The following is a 21,650-nucleotide window of genomic DNA, read 5'->3' on the forward strand; positions in this document are numbered from 1 at the left end:
AGCATGTGGCATATGTGATTATTTATTTAATAAATTAACATTTGCTATAGAACAACAACTTCTTCTTCTTCTTCTTCTTCTTCTTCTTCTTCTTCCTCCTCCTCTTCTTCCTCTTCCTCCTCCTTCTCCTCCTCCTCCTCCTCCTCGAAATAAAAGGTGGTTTTGATTGCAATGAGTGCAAAATAAAGTAGCTCAGCTCCGGCAACAATGGCTGGTCTGCTGCCTCTTTTTTTTCTGACTGGAACATCCTCCATTTGGTTGTTTGGAGAAGTGCCTTCTCTTATCATTGTTTGTAAAGAAAATTGGCCTGACACTCTTTCTGTCTTACAAGCAGTTTGATGGTTCTATGACTGAAGTCCAGAATTTCTTTAATCTTCTGCTTCTCGATGGACAGCATCGCCAAGCCATTAAGTCTTTGACCCCAGATCCCCAAAGGAAGACAGGACACACGTGTATGGATGAAAACTAGGGCCACTTTATTAACTATAAACTATGCAGAGATCTGCAACAGGTATAACTATAACCTCCCTAAACTAGAGTGTGGGCAACTCCAATCCCCTTTTCGGGTAGGCACAGCCTCCTAGCGAGGGCTGAGCTCCTCTCACTGTTGGGCAAAGCAGCCAGGCTTGGCAGATGCCCTATGAAACCTCAGCATAGCCCCACCAAGCCACACAGTTTACTGTGTCAAGGAGGTAGCCACCAGGGTCACCACCACTGTTCCCTTCAACATGGATCCCCAGATGTTGTGGACTACAACTCCTATAATCCCCAAGCAAAAGCCATTGTAGCTTGGGATTCTGGGAGTTGTAGTCAACATCTGGGAATCCCTGTTAGAGGAAACACTGGTCACCACCCATTCCAGCCCCAAAGCTCTGAGTGGGTCAGCTGAACAGTGCCCTAGAAGTGGTTCATTCCAAGACACCCCTGGGCCACAAAACCCTGAAAGGTTGTTCCATGAAAACATCTCTACCTGAAAGGTGCCTATGGCTGTGCATCAATCAAGGTCTTAACCTCCAAAGCCCACACTCACCTGCCAAAGTGACCACTTAACCTGCAACCAGACTCCCACCCCTAAAAGGGGGGTTATTCCCTTTAAAACACAGTCAGTGAGAAGTAGGCGAAAAAATCTCCACGCAAAGCCAATCAGGTGAAGACCAAAAATTCCTACTCGGCCCATAAGCGACCAGCTAATCTCTCACTGAACTAGGGAGGGTGGGCGGGAGCTGCAAAGCCTGCAGAGTTTGAGGAGGGAAGCATGTGTGCCGCATAAGTAACAGCAGCGCCACACTGACGCCATTGGCCATCCCATGCATGTAGCCACTTTTCACAGAGGACGGCTACATGGGAGCCATGTCCTCCTGGTCAGGGCTGATTTGGTTTGATCTTGGACTGGACCATCTTTCCTGAAGGTCTGTCTGGTTTGCGATCAAACCATCGAACCAGCCTGGTTCGCAGCAGACCAGTTTGCTTTTGAACCATTCGTAAACACCTATCAGTGTCCCAAGATCTCTAGCCCCCACCTCCCGTGTCCAGAGGTTTCCGGTGTGAATGTTCCTGAACCAGGGCGGGAACGCTGCGCTCTCAGACGGGTCCCAACCCCCTCCTGCTGAGACCGGCAGGGCTTACTGGTTCCTCTGGTCGGGTGACCTAGTGTCACCCGACACTGACGTGGTCTCGTGGGACGTTGTTAGCATATTGCAAGATCACACTCCAAACTCTCGCGAGATCAAAAGTGAGATCGCCAGGTCTCACGAGAGTTGCTGTGAGATTTCAGGGTTATATAAAATGGCCTAGCCCGTGATTAGGGGCAGACGGCTGAGAGCTGTCAAGAGGCAGACAGCTCTGGGACGTCAAGGGGCTCCAGCAGGTGACAGAGGCAAAGGAACGCCTGTGGAGGCATTAGCCTAGGACATTGCCAAGACCTCAGGAGTTATGAGGCCAGACCGACTGGCACCCCTAAACAGGGGTAGAATCAATCAGATGGAGACCTTGCACCCCACGAGGCCCAACAACACCCCCAATGAAAAGGAACACACTGCATAGCACGGGCAAGACCTGATGGCAATTGCATCTGCTTACCTTACCCAGCTGGGATTTGCCACCTAAAAGAAACACACACAACACAAAACAACAACAAGTTATGAAAAGGAATACATTGCATAGCACTGGGAAGACCTGATGGCAATTGCCTCTGCTTACCTTATCCAGCTGGGATTCACCACCTAAAACAAACACACACAAACACACACACAAGGAATGAAGAGGAACACATTGATTAGCACTCAAAAGACAGGATGGCAAAATTGTGTCTGCTTACCTTACCCATCTGGGATTTACAACCTAAAAGAAACAAACACACTCATACACCAATGAGGAATGAAAAGGACCACATTGCATAGCACTAGTAAGCAGGGTGGATTTGATTTAAATCAAACTGATTTAAAACACGATTTAAATCACGATTTAAATCACTAGCAGGGTGGATAAAAATCAAAAAAATCTGATTTAAATAAAAAAAATCAGATTTTTTTCATTTAAATCGTTTTTTTAAAATTTAAATCGGATTTTTTTGAGTTTAATCCATCCTGCTAGTGATTTATATCGTGGTTTAAATTGTGATTTATATCAGTTTGATTTAAATCAAATCCACCCTGCTAGGAAGACCGGATGATAAAATTGCCTCTACTTACCTTACGGAGCTGAGATTTGCCAACTATAACAAACAAACACACAAATGAGGAATGTAGAGGACTACATTGCATAGCCCCGGAAAGTGTTGGAGATGGACTACCAGTGCATAAACCTTTTGCACCAACTATCCTTATGACCACTAGGGGCATTGGGAGTAGAGATAGTGAGTAAGGGTCTCCCTAGCTGTTCTATCGCTCTCTACTCTATGACCCCTGATATGACTCTTCAGGTATTTCCTGTTGAGAGTCAGAAAGAATCCCTTCCTTTCCTCTTAGAGAGCAGATGGAAAAAAATCTCTCTCTCCCGCACCTATTCATTATGTTGTTCTATAAATTAGGGTTAGGTCTTTCCTATACAAAGGTGTACTTCACCAATAAATACTTTGTATTTATTCTACAAGAATCTCCATTTGACTTCTCTAAATAGCTGCAACAACTAAACTCTGCAAGTAATGAGCCCCTGGTGGCGCAGTGGTAAAACTGCTGCCCTGTAACCAGAAGGTTACAAGTTTGATCCTGACCAGGGGCTCAAGGTTGACTCAGCCTTCCATCCTTCCGAGGTCAGTAAAATGAGTACCCAGAATGTTGGGGGCATTGTAAACCGCCTAGAGAGCTCCGGCTATAGAGCGGTATATAAATGTAAGTGCTATTGCTAGTGCTATTGCTAATCTGTAACTGGAGTGGGTGGCTTCTTTAGTGCTCTGCTAATTAACTGGGGGATAAAAAATTACAACCCCCCAAGAGAAAGAGCTGCTGGCAAGATCGCCTCTGCTCAGAGGTGCACCTAGGTAATTTTGGAGCATGGACCTAAAGCCCTTTGGAGCCCCCACCCACCCACCCCCAATGCAAATTAAACATTTTTTAACACATACGTTCTTGAGGGCACAAACCACACCACCCAGGACAGACTAAAGATTATTTGGGAGCCCCCAAGGAGTATGGACGCCAGGGGCTGCATCCCCAAAATCCAGGAGTAAAAGCACCTCTGCCACTGCTTACCTTACTCAGCTCAGATTTGCCACCTAAAAGAAATGCACACACACACAAACACACAAATGAGGAATGAAAAGGGGCTGGAATGAAATGTGGAATGAAATGAGGAATGAAAAGGGGCGTCAAGGAAAGGGCAGGTTTCCTACCTGTAACCGTAGTTCTTCAAGTGGTCTTCTGTGCGTTCACACTTGGATTATGCGCTTGCGCAGAGCCACGTTCTGGAACCTTCCAAAACTTCACCCCCCAAAAAGGAAAAAAGAGCGGGAAGACCCACTCCCTCTGTAGGTTGATCCCCACACTACCTCAGTCAAGGAGACCGCCACTCAACAAAAGAGACCAGCTGCTGTGGGGAGGTAGGGCGGGAGTGTGAATGCACAGAAGACCACTCGAAGAACTACGGTTACAACAGGGGCGTAACAATGTTGGTTTGGGCCCAGAGACAAGATTTTAAAATGGGCCCCAACCCCACCCGTCACCACCTTCCTCTCCTTCTCCTGGCCCAATGTAGACTCTGCTAACTATCCCAACTAGTTAAAAGGTGTAAACAGCATAGCAGAACCAACTAATACAACAGAAGAACTTTACTCATTGCACATATTCCAACTACAGTTACAAGGTGTGCACAACAACAGACCCAACTAAAAACAGTATCAAGGAAGAACCGTTAACACTGCACACATAAATAACAGAACCAACTGTTAAAACAGCATCAATGAAGAACTTTAACCATTGCACACATCCCAACAGTTACAAGGTATAAATAACAGAACTATTACAACAGTATTGATGAAGAACTTCACATTGCACATATCCCAACTATGATATCTCACACCCACCATCCAGAACTTAATTCAATGGCTTCTTGCGTGCTTTCAGTTCAGCAAAGTTGTCTATTATCTTTTGTATATCCAATTTCTTTGCTCTTTCATTTTCAATGGATAGAAGAGCAAGGCCACTGAGTCTTTCCTGCGACATGGAACTCCTCATGTAGTTCTTGATGAGCTTCAGTTTTGAGAATGATCTCTCAGAAGATGCCACTGTTACGGGTAGGGTAAGGAAAAGCATATATGCTGTGCAGATATCAGGGTAACTGATGCAAAGGCCACAATTGTCAATCATGAGCAGTTCAGCAACTTCCTTTATAGTGTTTTGTTTGTTTTTTGTTATGAAATCCCTTCTTTCAATAAATTTCTAAACTGTAGCAAGTGTCTTGGAAGAGAGGTAGTCAAGTCCGTGTCATATTTACTGACCAAAAGTTCTCCTGCTTCAATTCCTCATCAGTTGCTGATGTCAGTGTTGATGGGTGAAGAGCACTGAAGATAGTAACAATTTCATGTAGGCCCTCAAAGCGTTGTTTCAATTGTGAGGAAGCTATATCCAGCACACAGAGGAACACATTTAATCTAAAACGGTCCTCTGCATTTGTTAGCCTTTGATCCTCAGATAGCTCATCATGAAACCTCTTCACCTTTTGCACGCGTTGCTCCTCAAACACCTGGGATACTCCCCACTTTTCTGACATTTTTGCTGCAGTTTCACGGAGGGAGTCATACTCCTTTTTGTTCTCTTGCAAATTAGTGTGAATGGTTCGGAGATAGGTTGCTGCGTTGCTGAGGTCGGTTTCTGGGGACTGTAGCATCATTGAAACAGTATTAACAGGTCCTAAAATGTTAGATAGCAGCACAATAAGGAAGACAAACTGAAACTGCTCCATTTTAGATTTCAAAGCTTCGGCTTCTGCGATTTCATCTTTCTTCTTGCTTAGGAGGATTATTTCAGTAAACACTTTGAGGATATCTGTGAAGCGGCACTGAAGGGCTACTAGTGCCTCATGACGTGACGACCATCTGGTCGGACAAAGTTTCTTCAGTGTGGTTTTTGATCCAGATGTTAAGTGAGCTAATGTATGCCAGCGTTTGATGCTATGTGCAAAGAAGATGTATATTCTTTCCACAACTCCAAAGAAGTTCCTTACCTCTGGAATACTGGACATTGCATCATTCAAGACTAGGTTCAGGTTGTGGGCAGCACAATGAACGTAAGTTGCCTTTGGCTGTAAAGCCTGAATTCTAGCTTGCACACCACTGTAGACACCACTCATGGTTGCAGCTCCATCATAACCTTGGCCTCGCAATTTTAGGAGGTCCAGTTTATTGCTTTCCATAGCATTCAAAATAGTCTCTGTGAAGCCAGATGCAGACTGATCCTCCACCACCAACCAGAAAGCCCAAGAATGTTTCATGTATTTTTATTTCAACTGGCTGATCCTTTTCGTTGGTCTCAACAGAAACAAAGCGGACTACCTGGCTGAGCTGATCTGTCTTGCCAGCATCCTGTGTTGTGTCTATGATGACAGAGAAAAATGCAGCTGTGTTGGCATCCTTTATTATTTCTTCCTTGACGCTTTCTGAGAGTATATCAATCAGTTCATTTTGAAAAGCAGGGCTCAGGTACTTTGTTTGTCGCTCTGGAATATTTAGCAGCTCTTGCAATACAGGATCATATTTTGCAATTAAGGTGATGATGGAGAGAAAGTTGCCATGATTTCCACCTGAGCTCACATCTTCCCTGTGACCTCTAAATGCCAGGTTGGACGTAGCCAGGGTCAGTGTGACATTGATGATTCTATCAAGCACTTGCCTCCAGAAGTTTGCCTCTTTCCTAATCGCAGCTTCTGCTTCTGCTGACATTGTTTTGTTCAGCCGCCAATGATCCAGAACAGTGCTACACTCCTGATGGCCAACAGCACCTTCATGGACTTCTATCTTCCTTTTCAGATTATGCCAGTCACGAACTCCTCTCACCCATCCTCCCTCTCTGTCCTGAGAAAAAAGCCAGCATGGTTGACAGTAGGCTTGGTCTGAAGTTGGCGAGTAGCACAGCCATTTCCGCTGCAGTTTTAGACCACTTTTACTCAATTCTGAATCGTAGGTTTTTGAGAAACGTCTGTTTGACTGGCCATGCTGTGGAAATGGACCTGGTGGTTGGCATGGCCCATTTGAAATAATGAAGATCTTTTCATCTGTACTAAGAGGTTCACTGTAGAGTTCTTTGTCAGTAGGAAATTTTTTTGAGATCAAATCTACATTCAATTCCTTGCCAGCATGTTCTCTTGTCTCTCCTTCATTATGTTCTATAAATTAGGGTTAGGTCTTTCCTATCCAAAGGTGTACTTCACCCATAAATATTTTGTATTTATTCTACAAGAATCTCCATGTGTCTTCTCTAAATAGCTGCAACAACTAAACTCTGCAACTACTCTGTAACTGGAATGGGTAGCCTTTAGTGCTCTGCTAATTACTTGGGGATAAAAATTACAAGCCCCCAAAAGTAAGCGCTGCTGGCAAGATCGCCTCTGCTCAGAGGTGCACCTAGGTAATTTTGGAGCCTGGACCTAAAGGACTTTGGAGCCCCCACCCCCCATGGCAAATTAAACATTTTTTAACACATACGTTCTTGAGGGCACAAACCACACCACCCAGGACAGACTAAAGATTATTTAGGAGCCCCCAAGGAGTATGGACACCAGGGGCTGCATCCCCAAAATCCAGGAGTAAAAGCGCCTCTGCCTCTGCTTACCTTACTCAGCTCAGATATGCCACCTAAAAGAAATGTAGACACGCACAAACACACAAATGAGGAATGAAAAGGGGCTGGAATGAAATGAGGAATGAAAAGGGGCATCAAGGAAAGGGCAGGTTTCCTACCTGTAACCGTAGTTCTTCAAGTGGTCTTCTGTGCGTTCACACTTGGGTTTTGCGCTTGCCCAGAGCCGCATTCTGGAACCATCCAAAGCTTCACCCCCCAAAAAGGAAAAAAGAGCGGGAAGACCCACTCCCTCTGTAGGTTGATCCCCACACTACCTCAGTCAAGGAGACCGCCGCTCAACAAAAGAGACCAGCTGCTGTGGGGAGGTAGGGCGGGAGTGTGAATGCACAGAAGACCACTCGAAGAACTACGGTTACAAGCAGGAAACCTGCCCTTCTTCTTCGTGGTCTCTGTGCATCAAAATTGAGATCATAGCGAGCTAGCTTACCTGGCTGGTGGGAGCAGCCTAATGAGAGACTGAGTGAAGTACTGCCGTCCCCAAGCACGCCTGATCTCTGGAACGGACATCCAGCGCATAGTGTTGTATGAAGGTAGACGGGTTAGCCAAGGTAGCTGCCCTGCAAATCTCCTCCAATGCAATTCCCCACCAAAAGGTTCTGATGACACCACTGCCCTCATGGAATGGGCCCGAATAGGGCCCGGCAATTGCCTTTTAACGAGCTGGTAGGCTAGACATACAGTCTCTGCTATCCAGGATGAAACTCGCTGCGTTGATATAGGCATGCCCATAGATGAGCCTGAAAAGCTGACAAAGAGTCTCTCTGTCTTCCTGAAGGGTCTTGTCCGATCTACATAGAAGGCAAGAGCCATCCAAACATCCAAAGAGTGGTAGGCCCTTTCTTTCTCCGAACGTGGATCAGGGAATAAAACGGGCAGCCTTAGTTCTTGCGCCAGATGGAACTCCAACACTTCAATGACAGGAGCTTCAAAGAACAAGTTGCCATGGGTTCGAAAGATGGTGACATTAACCGTGAAAGAACTAGTTGAAGGTCCCATATGGGCAACAAACGTGGATGAGCTGGGAACAAATTTAATAACCCTTTCAAAAACTTCTTAACCACCAGGTCAACAAACAGACCCAAATAAGTGTGGTAGGAAGCAATAGCGGCCAAATGCACCCTGATGGATGCCTGTGCCAGTCCAGACTCTCTCAGAGCCAGAAGATATTCCAGGATAGTCTGGACCAGGACCTGATCAGGGGCTAGACCAGACTTCGCCACAAAATCAGAAAACTTCTTCTACTTGACAGGATAGCAGCGTCGTGTAGATGGCTTCCGTGCTGCTTCCAGGACTTTAAGTACAGAGTATGAGATGGAGGGGAGCGTCAGATCCTCCAAGCTGTCAGATAGAGGGATTCTACGTTCAGATGGATCCTGCGGGCCCCCTCCAATGTCAACAGTTCCAGGTATACCAGCAGGTGCACAAAGGTGTGGTTGGCCAATTGCAGGAGGGAAGTGAACCAGGGTTGCCGCGGCCACCAAGGCGCCACCTGAAACGCATCTGCTCTGTCCCTTTTCAGTTTCTCAAGTACCCTTGGAATTAAAGGGAACGGCGGGAATGTGTACACAAAGTTTCTTCCCCAGTGGTGAAGGAACGCATCGCCCAGGGATCGTCGGCCTATCCCACCCCTGCTGCAATACTGGATGCACTTCCTGTTGCTCTCCGAGGCGAATAGATCCACCGACAGAGTCCCCCAGCGATGGAACAAGCCTTTCAACACATTCCTCTCTAGAGACCACTCACGAGAGTTTTCCGTCTGTTGGCTGAGGGCTTTCTCCAGGGTGTTCGAGACTCCTTCTATGTGCACCGCTGTTGGCCAGATACTTCTGCGTGTGCACCACGCCCAGATCTCAAGCACCAGAAACAATAACTTGCAAGAAACCGTCCCACCTTGACGGTTTAGGTATGAGCGGGCTGTGGTATTGTCTGTCAAGATAAGAACAGACTGTCCCCAGATCCAGTGGCGGAAGGCCTTTAGTGGGGGAGGAACGGGAGTCCCGAGAAAGACAAATGGCACAAGTGTCCTTCATTTCATTTGAGATTTCTCTGCTTCCATTTTGTGACACATGAAAAATGAGCCGAATTGTTCCCATCTGGTGCCCTCTTCCAACTAGATACTATTCAGGGCCAGTTCAACGATGTGGCCAAAGTGGCACTGGCCAGGGGTGCCGAGGATTAATGGGCTCCGGAGGAGGATGGTGGGCTGGGGAAGGAAAGCCCGTACCTGCTGCTCTCCTTTCCACACAGGCTTCCTATCTTGCTGGAACCGTCTGGGTAACACGTGAGAGGGAGAGAGCTCCTTCACCAGCGCGCACACACACACCTGCTGTGTTTAGCAAGGCTGCGTGGTGTTTGTGTGGTGTGCTTAAGCACTATCATTCTCCCCCTGACCAGGGATCTCTTCTCAATTTCACTTGTGCTTTGGAAAACTGGGGGGTGGGGACACCCGAGGACTCTTTTTAAAGCCTTCCTGCCTAATCAAGCTATTATCTGGTTAAGGACACCTTGACTGATTAATCCAATTAGTTTTCATTGATCGATCAATTAATCAATCAATCAGTAAATCAGTTAGATGTGATTAACTGATTAACATGTGATATGACTAAAAATAAGAGTTTTGAAGGGAGGAAGTCTACTTGCTTCCGTTTTAGCTATTTGTATACTGCTTTTCAACACAAGAAAAGTACATAGAAAAGTGAAATACATGAAATACATAGAAATACATTGAAATACATAGAAAAGTGAGAAATAAGTAAAGATGGTTCCCTCAGGGACATTTCTTTTTGAGTAGCACACATTCATTCTGCATTTGTGCTTGCACTTATTAGGAAGGGGCTGGCTTCAGAGAGCAACTTTCTTTGAGTAGTGGCACACATTAATTCTGTGTTTTGTTTCTTGCTTGAATTTACTTTGAGGGTTCATTTTTAAAATCCACCTCTGCAGCCCATTCCTTTTCCCTTTCATGTTGGCTCCGTTGTCGTAGCCTTGGTCCCTCATACCACCAATATTAAGATTCCAGGCATGCAGTTGATTGACAACAGTGTCACACAAACCCTCTCCAGTTGCATCATGCACTTCCAGGAAACCTAGGGAATGTTCTTCTATGTCCACAGTGCCTTCTTTGCAGGAAACGAAATGTCATAACCATCATCTGCTCAGTGTGACTGATGTCTGGAATGCAGTCAATATTATAAAATAGTACTTTGCTTTCTTGATTGCAGACAAGATCTTTTCAGTGATGGTCTTGCCCAGAATTGCAATAATTTAATTTTGTATGTCTTTGCGCAAATAGTGGTATTTGGATTCCTGTCTCTTTTGCAAGCACATTAATTTTAAAATCTACTATCTAGGTTTACATTATACTGTATTCAGGCGACTTGGACTCCACTGTTTCTGTGGAGTCTGTTAAGGTGGTGGCCAGCAATCCTCCTTGCAGTATTAGATTGGATCAGTTTCAATCTGTGATGCCTGAGGACATGGACTAGCTGCTTGGGGCAGTGCGGCCTACCACTTCTTTGCTGGATCCTTGCCCGCCTTAGCTGCTTCTATCTAGCCCGACTTGGCTGCTTCTATCTAGCAGGGAAATTGTTGGAGATGATTGATTTGATTGATTGATTGATTAAGAGCCGTCAAGTTGGTGTCGACTCTTAGTAACCACATATAGATTCTCTCCAGGATGATCTATCTTCAACATGGCCTTTAAGGTCTCTCAGTGGCGCATTCATTGTTGTCGTAATCGAGTCCATCCACCTTGCTGCTGGTCGTCCTCTTCTTCTCTTTCCTTCAAGCTTTCCCAGCATTATGGACTTCTCAAGGGATCTGGACTTTGCATAATGTGTCCAAAGTATGATAGTTTGAGCCTGGTCATTTGTGCCTTGAATGAAAATTCTGGATTGATTCGTTCTAGGATCCATTTGTTTGTTTTCCTGGCTGTCCATGGTATCCTCAAAAGTCTTCTCTAACACCAAAGTTCAAAAGCTTCAGTGCTTTTTCTATCTTGCTTCTTCAAAGTCCAGCTTTCGCATCCAGAGTGTCATGGGGAAAACCATTGTCCGAACAATTAAATCAATTAAAATACCTGGGGGTAATTTTTCAATATAATGCTGGGAAATCAGCACATATTAGTATGCTCACAGATTCGGCAAAACGCAGCACAGCAGCAATTTTAAGGTTTTTCAGAACTCAGGGTGCAGGCTACATACCAGCTGCCTTAAAGCTTTATACCGCAAAGGTCATTCCGCAATTATTGTATGGCATACAACTAGGTCCATACTCAAGGTTTGACACTTTGGAAAGAACCCAATCAGGGTACTTGAGGAATTTATTTGGTACACCAAAATGTACAGCAAATGTGACTTTAAGGACAGAGGCTGGTTTCATAAAAATTGAATCTCGGGCCTGACTTTTGATTATTTATTTCTGGTTGAAAATACATCTGCGACCAGTTGCTTTAATTCCTGAGTTTCTTTCAGTTAGTCCCCAGCCATTATGGTGTACTACAGTAAGTACGAAGCTCTCCTCTCTAGGCTTAGACCCAGCCCAACTACTGGAATTGGGTCTAGTGAACGCGAAAAGAGTAGTGAGACAACGCTTTGTTGATATTGAGATCCAAGAAAACTGGGCTGCGCTTCCAGAGTTTGATAGAGCTATAAGAACTAATATGGATCTTTTCCCCGCAAAATATCTGTCGACAATGACTTTCTCTAAGTTTCGATGGATATTCACAAGAGTAAGGGTTAATTCCTTTCCATCCGCACTTCTAGCTGGGAGGTTTCAAGGTGTGCCTTTAGAAGAATGACACTGCCGTTGTGAGTCAGGAGATACAGAAACTGTCGCGCATATCCTTCTCCACTGTAATCTCCATTTGTATCCCAGGGAAGGCCTTATTGCTCCTCTAATATGTAAACTGGCAGATCAATCTGATGCTAACCTTGTAAAACATCTGCTTTCAGACAAAGATGCTTTAATTTCTATTCCTGTAGCTAAGTTTAGTTATATTGCTTTTAAAAGGTATAATGGGATATCACCCCAATCTTAAACTGTATTTATGTATATACATATTTTAATGCTTACTGGTTTTTACTCTCTGTTTGGTCAATGACTGTAAATAAAATTACATTACACATTACATTACGAAGGAGAAAGTATACAGCCTTGTCTTACTCCTTTGTCAACCTGGAACCAGTCTGTTTCACCATGTTCCGTCTGGACTGTGGCTTCCTGTCCTGTGGATAGGTTTCTCATGAGAACAATGAGGTGTTCTGGGACACCCATTTTCCTAGGATATTCTAAAACTTTATGGTCAATGCAATCAAAGGCTTTTCTGTAGTCAATAAAGCACATGTTGACTTCTTTCTGGTGTTCTTTGACTTTCTCAATTATCCAGCATGCATCGGCAAAGATATCTCTTGTTCCTCAGTATTTTCTGAAACCAGCTTGAACATCCAGCATTTCCCTTCCACATAAGGCTCTAATCTGCATTGAATGATCCTGAGCATTATTTTGCGAGATGTGAAATTAAGGATATTGTGCGATGGTTTGTGCAATCTGTTAAGTCTCCTTTCTTTGGTATGGGTATGTAGACTGACCTCTTCCAATCTGTTGCCCACTGTGTCATTCTCCAGATTTGCTGGCATAGTTTGGTTAGAGCCTTGACTGATTCTTCTTCTGTTACCTGCCATATTTCTGCAGCTATTCCATCAATTCCTGTAGCCTTCTGACTTGGTAATGACCGGAGTGCTAATCTAACTTCATATCCCCGTACTAGAGGTTCTTGCAAGTAGGAATATCTTCTAGAGCAGGGATTCTCAACGTTGGATCCCCAGATGTTTTTGGACTTCAGCTCCCAGAATCCCCAACCAAAGGGCACTGGGACTGGAGATTATGGAGTCCAAAAACATCTGGGGACCCAACGTTGAGAATCCCTGTTCTAGAGTATCTTGGATGTTGGTGTCCCTGCTGTACAGATTTTCAGTATACTCCTTCCAACTCTGTTTGATCTTCTCTGAATCAGTTACTATCTGTCCTTAGGCATCTCTTAACATACCAATTCGAGGTTGGAACTTGGAACCTCCCTCTGAGTTCAGGGATCTTTTGGAAAACTTGCCTTAATTTTCCATGTCTATTTCCTTCCTCAAGGTCTTTGCAAATGCCATTGTAGTACTGTTCTTTGTCTTTTCTAACAGCTTTCTGAATTTCCCTTTTAAGTTCCTTCCTGAGGTCTTTATCTTTCTTGACTTTGGCTTCTCTCCTCTTCTTGGCCATTTCCACCGTCTGTTCTGACATCCATTTTGCTTTCTTCTGTTTCTTGGTCTTTGGCAGTCTCTTTTCACATTTGTCCTTAACAACTTCTTTGATTTCATTCCACAGTTCCTCTAATCCAACATCAAGTCCCCAAAGGACCTCCCCCAGGGGAGTGGCAGAGATGCTTTGTTTGGACATGGAGATGTTAAAAATCATGGGGGCCAAAACAGAATTCTATGGGACCCTGTTTGTCAAAGACTATGGCTTTTGAGCAGCCTTGAAGAAACTGCTGCCAGTCTGTGTAGACAATACTAAGCTAGATGGACCAATGGTCTGACTCAGTATAAGGCAGCTTCCAATGTTTCTAAGAGTGGTGGGAATGTATTTGGAAACTAAATCCAATGTGCAGCACTTACTAGGTCTGATGTTTAGAACTTAGCAGCTGATTTAAAACAATGCAGACTTCAGATGAACCACTAAATCATGTTATATTAGCTGTTCTGATCCGGAGCCTGTGGATTGTTATGTGCAAGTTAGATCAGTACATTAATATTTTCATATATGTTTTTGAATTAGAACCGCTGTCCTTTACTATGATTCCTGTTGACTAAATAATGGGGTTGCAAGTGAGGGGGAGAGAGAGAGAGACAGAATAAGACAAAAAGAGGCCATAGATTAAGATATAAGATAATGAAAAATGCAACTCACCACAGTTGGGAATCCTAGGACCAGGTGACCTGTATTTCTGCTCAGCCTGCTGCTGTCTAGGAGCTACATTCTGAAGACCCCTGCCTGCTGCCTTATCTGAAATGCACCTGCGGGTTAGGCTGGCCAGCTCTTCATCCCACTGCAAGTAGCAGGGGGCCTCGCAGCTCCTCATTAAGCGAGCCTCCATAGCCAGCTTGTCCACAACCTAGGTGAGAAGATGTACATTTTAAAGTTCTCAGCACAGAGAAGATGTAGTGAATGGAATGGATTTTTTGTATATATTATATCAGCATTGGCAATATACTTTGCATATGTCATCAAACAAAACATGGCTCAATGCTTTTTTAATCATTAGTGCAAAACAAAGCAGCTCAGCTTTAGCAACACTGACTGCTGTTCTGCCTTTTTGCTGACATGTTCACCGCTTCTTACAAAACCTAAAAAGGGAACACACACACACACACAAAATGAATAAGAACATATTGGCATCGAAAGGAACACACTATGTAGCACATAAGAGGCAGAAACAAATCCTGAGTCCCTTCTGAATAACGTGCTACCCAAGCTTTGCCCTGGTGTCTCTGCTCCAGAGCGAATGGGTGGACAGGGAAAGGTCCAGTCATGTGGACCAGAAATGTGCAAATCATATGGAGCAGCAGGCAGCCCTCGAGGGACCTCCAGGTACACACATGCACACGGAATGAAGAGGAACACATCACTTAGACCTGAGAGCAATTGCAGCTGCTTACATTATCCAGCTGGGATTTGCCACCTATCACACACACACACACACACACACACACACACACACACACACACACCGGGACCACATTGCAAACCCTCAGCCTCTCATTGGCCTGCTCTGACTGACAGCTGCTCTCAGGAAAAGCTCTTTTCCTAGCTACCCAGGATCCCTGCTCCTCCTCTTACCAACCCTGTCTGCTGTTCCTTTGCACAGGAAGCCGATGGAGACTCCAAGGGAGTCTCCAAAGGAAACCAAGATCTCAGAATTCTGTGGCTTGTTGGGACATCATGACCTGATCAGTCAGTGAGGACGGCTGCTCTAGTCTAAATCCACACTCAGGTTGTTCACATGACCGGCCCTACAGGGACAAGGCAAACTTACGTAGGGCTGGTCATGTGCAGCGCCAGAATCACTCCTGATCCCGGTGCTCCATCCCCAGGCAGCCCTGCTTTTACCCAGGCTAAAAGTTAGGTAGCAGGATGTGTACTTGCCTTCTACCTCACACCCGGGTGGTGTGGCCGCTCAGGCTGACGGCAGCCATCCTTTCCACAGAGCCGGGGGGGAGGGGCGCATGGAACGGAGCAGCATCGGGAACTTCCTCAATGCACTGCACTGTTCGCATAGTGCATTGTGGGATTCCTGGCAGCAGCGAAGTAGTCGTAAATTCCTAGGTGTAGCCACACCCACCCAAACAGCGGCCAGAGGAATCCGTTTAGAAGGAACCAGTGCATTCCTGTGGGCATTCCCTGCCATTTGATTGAGGACACTAACCCACCGGAGCACTTGCATGCTGACGGTACTTGCTTTAATCAGGTAGCGCTAGGAAAGACTCCTGCCTGAAACCATGAAGAGCTGCTGCCAGTCAGTGGGGCCCAGGCTCTGACTCTAGGAAGGCAGCTCCCTCTGTTCCTAAGATATTAGCATGCTAATCAACGGTTGGAAGAGCAAGAGCATCACACTAGCCCTATGTCGAAAGCCAAGGGCTTTGCATCCCTACTGAGACCCCAGATGGGGGGAAGTACCCTCCCTGCAGCACTACAACACTGCCTGGGGGGGGGCTGGTTTCCTTCTCTCCCCACCACCCCTCCACTCCAGATCACCTCGCCACTCGCCCCTGTGCTACCACAATACAACGTAAATAGATTTTTAAAAAAATATTTGAATTGCTTGTTATAGTTTCTCAGAATGGGAGAAAGATGTAGGCTAGATGGGATAGTGCCAATCCTTGATTAACATATGAAGCAGATTTCCCTTCCTAATACCAGCTCATTTTAAGATTCACACCAAGAATCCTCCCCTGCCCCCCTCCGCTCTATCCACCAGGGCCCAATTATTTCCCTCCAATTAGGATGGGCTCCACCAAGGCTTCCACTCACAACTACCGGATGGGGACTCAGATCTTGCAGCTGGTGACGTGACAGGCACTCACTCCTCAGAATCAGGAAGATGGGGCCTCTGGGGGTCCACTGCTTCCCCAGCCACCTTGAACACTTGACAACCCAAGTGAATTTCAGCTCCTCCTTCCTTATACTACTGCTTCCCTGGCACCACATGTTCTCTTTCCCCCTGGCTCCACAGTAGCTGAATGGTCATTAGAGCCCTGAATTCAGCTGGTGACTGGACTCTGTGGTCCTGCACGGTCTGCTAACTGACCCAATGACAGGTTCAGCATCTTTGCCCATTTTCATTGGATCAGTCTGGGTCCCTAACAGTTACATAGTGTGATGAGGTAGGCAAACCACCTCATAATCAGGTACCTACACATACACACATAGCTTTGATTATGATGTTGATCTTATTATAACTGGCACAAATTCTCATTTGGCCTACTTTCTTTCAGACCAGAACTACAAGAGCTGCCCAGGTCTGTGGAATGCGGAAGTTGAATTCCTAGAAGTTGAATTTTACCTCTAGCCTCCATTGCTGCATCTTTTGCTCAAATTCACACTGAAAATGAATGGGGAAAATGGGGGTCCTTGCTTGATCAGGCTGTCATCTCCCATATTGATTTTGTGTTGGGCTAACCAAGTGCAGCCTATGTCATTCTCACCACAACTGAGGACATCTGAAGACAGTAGCAGAACCTCTTGAGCTGCCTGTATGTGCTCCAGCTTCAAGCTGCCTTGATTTAAGACAAATATCTTCCAGCTTTGACGCATTCCAGGGGCTACTGGCCTCAGGCCTCCCTTCAGACAATCTCAGCAGGTTGGCATAGATTGAATTCCTCAAGCCAGAATTCTCTTGCAAGTTAGACACTACGGCTGCAAATGCTTCATACCAGGGGCGTAACAAGGCTGGAGTGGGCCCAGAGACAAAATTTCGCTGATGCACGCAATATATAGTCATGTGACTTGCCTCATGTGACTTGCCTCTAGGGGCCCCCTCGAGGCGTGGGGGGCCCCAGGCAGCCGCCTCCCCTTGCCTAATGCAATGCAATTCGGGTCAAGTCTGTAGCTGACTTTCTTGGGCAAACAATGAGTTATTGTTTCGAATATTCTAGTCTCTTCATTTTTGCTGAATGCCTTAGATCTGTGGCCATCATTAGGCAGACTCTGTTGCAACAACTCCCTTGAAATAACATCCATTTTAGATTCTAAGCGTGAGGCCATCAGAATTATATAATGCTATGTGGCTGCAGTAAGAGAGCAAAATCGTGAAAGAAGAAAGTTCTGGTCAGGTAATTTCCCCTTAGTTTGTATTTCAGGGAAAGTTTCCTCAAGGGAATTTATTACCTCTTCCTGGTGATCCTCCTGCAAATCCTCCTGGTCAGCCAATAAATCAAAACGATTATAAAGAGGTATGGTTGGTTTGTCTTTGAAGGAATTAGAAAGGCATCCAACTTCTGTTGTTTAGAGGAGCGTTCCGTAGGCTGGTCTGGGGGAGAGGAAGGGGAAAGAGCCGCTCACGTTCTTTTCTTCTTGGTCATTATAACTTGTAATCAGCAAAGCTTTAACAGGGAGGCAGTCATAATACAGTCTATCTTCCAGGCCAGAGATAAAATACCAATCAAAAGCCCAGAAGATTTAAAAAAGATTCAAAATAGGTGGAGGCTGATGGAGCTTAATAGAAACACAACCGCACCGGCAGAAAGCACCACCGGAAGTCCCTTGCCTAATGGTAGTTACGCCCCTGCTTCATACCAATGACTGCCCCTTCTTACAGCACCTGCGGGTCTGTCCGTAGGTTGGCTATAGGCACCAGAACTTCACTTCTTTTCCTCTTGAGCATCACGGATCCCACAAGGCATGCTAGCCAGTTGGCAAGCTTCAGTTCAAACAGACCATCCTGATCTTTCCAGTTTCTGCCCCGCAGTCAGCCTCAAATAACCATCTCACTTCTGGAAAGTGCAACAACATTACTCTTCACTTCAACTTCGTAAACTGATTGTAACGTTCCGCGTTTCACAGACCAGAAGCTTTGCTCCATTAGCTACTGGAACTATCAGTCCACAGGGTATGAAATGCCTCTCATGTTCTTTGTTAACTTGCTCCCAAAACTGGCTATGAACAATTGATACCTGTGCACCTGAGTCCAGCAGAAACTGGTACTGTACAACTTGCAGATTTCCTTCCAAAGAGTATCCCCGGCCTTCCGCCTCAGCAATTAACATTTCATTGTTTGAGCCACCATCTGTGTTGGCAGTGGATTGGCCCCCATCCACTGCCTTCCTTAGTTTCCCTCTTTTGGATCTCCCCTGTGCAGAGAATATTTCCAAAGAAAATGACATGGGCTTCCACAGTTCCTGCATCCTTTACTTACTTTCTTACAAAGGGTTGATCCCTTTGATTTAGCCTACGTGCTCCATTCATTCTTGCTTTGAAGTTAAACATGAACCACCTTTTTTAGCCTATGAAGTTCACAGCAGATATCTCTTGGGGGGCCCTGCTATCACTTGCATATTCAACTGCTCATCAGAAATGACTCTTGTTTCCTTGATTGTGTGAACATGCCCTTCGGTTTCCAGAGCCTGGAAATTTTTTGTTTCCAGTTTTCTAGCCTTCCAGTTCTGGGGCCAATTTGATGGCATTAGCCCAATGCCAAGACTGTCCTAACTGGAACTGGAGGTGCATTTCTCCTTTGAAGGCATTGTTAGCGATCTGGCCTCTAGCCATCAGATCTTGCACCTCTGCACTAGTTCCAGGGAAAGCTTTCACCGCTGACTCTCTGAGGGCAATGCCAAGTGCTTGCAATGATTCTGCAGGGCCTTTCTTATAATGAAGGAAAAACTGCTCCGTCCCAATCTGCATACCCACTAGGTCCCAGAGAAGTTCTTAATGCTTTCATCACTTGCATATAATATGTTGTATGTCTCTGCTGAGCCCACAATACTCTCTCCTGGCCTTTCCCATAAGTAACAGACGCAGGTGCTTTAAGTTAAGGCAGGGACTCTCAAACTTAGGACTCCAGGGCATTTTCCGGATGAGATTTGCAATGCTTAAAGTGTTGCAAAGTGTAATGGAATGAGGCAGCAGTTTGAAACCGCAAGCGCAGCGATTCTCAGGCAGTATGATATGCAATGTGACAAGGTTATGCCCGTCCATACTGCCCATCACTGCAGCAGTTTTTCCAGGCAGGGAGCTTCTATATCCCACCTCTGGAACACATCCACTGGCCCCTCATCCTCCCCAATTTCGGGCCAAAGGGGTTGCAGAGGGAGAGGGGGATTGCTGACATGATGGAACTTAAAGAATAAATAAATCTCGGTGCACTTGTGCAAATCCGCCAGTAGGGGGACGCACCGGTCCAAAACAATTCCTTTTGTCATAGCCGGCTTGTGTAAGACAAGCAGGGGTTTAAAAAATTTTTAATCCAATGGTGATGGAGAAGGGAAGATGTGGAGGGGAGGGGAGGGGAGGACGAGCAATCTGACGACGCGGGGCGGGGGAGCAGGCTGCCCAGGAGAAGGTCTGCTCTCTGTGCCCCACCCCACCCCCCACCCCCGCACAAGCAAGAGCAGTGGCTCTTCTCGGACTAGCAGTCCTGGGCTTTCCCTAACCTGGGCTGTCTCCACCGCCACCACTTCCACTCCCCATCAGTGCAGGGCTGGCAGAGGCGCTCCAGAAAAGCAGCGGATTTGCAAGAGGGAGGAGGGGCCGCGAAAGGGAGGGCAGGTAGGCCCCCCACCCACACACCCAAAGAGCCCTCTGGAAGGAGAGCAAAATCAGTCTGGTAAAATTATTTCATGGATGGATCGTAGAGGGGCTGTAAAATCAACCAATTCTCACACAGCTAGATTTAGTTCGATGGGCTTCCTCTTCAGAAAAGTGCCACTCTTTTGGCAGGGAAGGAGGTGGAAGGGAGCCTCTTGCCAACCACCCCCATCAAAAGCAGTGTGTGCCCCCTCCCTTCCCCCACCATAAAATAAAATAAAATAAAATAAAATAATAAAATGAAATAAAATAAAATAAAATAAAATAAAATAAAAATAACTGTCAACACTGCAAAATGCCGGTTCAAATCCCTGCTGGTACTATATTGGGCAGCAGTGATATAGGAAGATGCTGAAAGGCATCATCTCACACTGCGTGGGAGATGACAATGGTAAACCCCTCCTGTATTCTACCAAAAGAAAACCACTGGGCTCTGGGGGTGCCAGGAGCCCAAATTGACCTGCCAGCACCCTTTACGTTTACCTTCTAGACCAGTGCAGGGGCGTAACGATAATAGGGCAAGGGGAGACCGTTGTCTGGGGGCTCACTGCCTTGGTGGTCCCCCAGAGGCAAGTCACATGACTGACTCCCCCAGCTGTGCACCCTCCCGGGCTTCCTTCAGTTGTATTCATCCTCCGAAATTGATGAGGGTGTTAAGACCTGGAGCTACCAGAACAGCATGTCTTTCTCTAGTAATATCCTATGTGCCACATTAGAACATCATCCTAAGTTATTTTTTAAAAGGTTTTGTAAATTGTGGATGATGCAAGTCATTTAATGGTACTAGAGAAAGACAGGCTGTTCTGGTGACCTGCCTCTGGGGGGCCCTCCAAGGCAGTGAGCCCCCAGACAACTGTCTCCCCTTGCCCTATTATCGTTACGCCCCTGCACTGGTCTAGAAGGTAAACGTAAAGGGTGCTGTCAAGTCAATTTTGACTCCTGGCACCCCCAGAGCCCTGTGGTTTTCTTTTGGTAGAATACAGGAGGGCTTTACCATTGCCATCTCCCACACAGTGTGAGATGATGCCTTGCAGCATCTTCCTATATCGCTGTTATTTATTTATATATATATATTTATACATATACATATACATATACATATACATATATATATATATATATATATATATATATATATATATATATATATCCCTTACCCTTAGCCTTGAAGCCTGGGTCACTGGTTCTCATTCAGTTCGTTATTTGGCCCCATTACCGTTGCCCCAGATCCCACTCTGCCCCACGGCAGCCAATCTGTGACGGGACTGGGAGTGCCAGCAGTCAGTGGGATCTACCAAATGAGGCCAGAGAACCTAACTTAATGGGCAAGGGCAAGAAGCCGGTTCAAGGTAAATCAAACATCGGTGGCCCTAAAGACACATTTCAAACAGAGCAAACAGTGACCATTGCACTAGGTAAGACCCCCCCCCACAGATCCCAATCTCCAGAGGTGCCCCTCCCCACAGAGCCCCCTCACCGCTCCCGTCATCATTGCCTGGCCCTCAGCACTGC

The sequence above is a fragment of the Hemicordylus capensis genome, chromosome 2 (genome assembly GCF_027244095.1).
Source record: "Hemicordylus capensis ecotype Gifberg chromosome 2, rHemCap1.1.pri, whole genome shotgun sequence".
NCBI classification, from domain to species: domain Eukaryota; kingdom Metazoa; phylum Chordata; class Lepidosauria; order Squamata; family Cordylidae; genus Hemicordylus; species Hemicordylus capensis.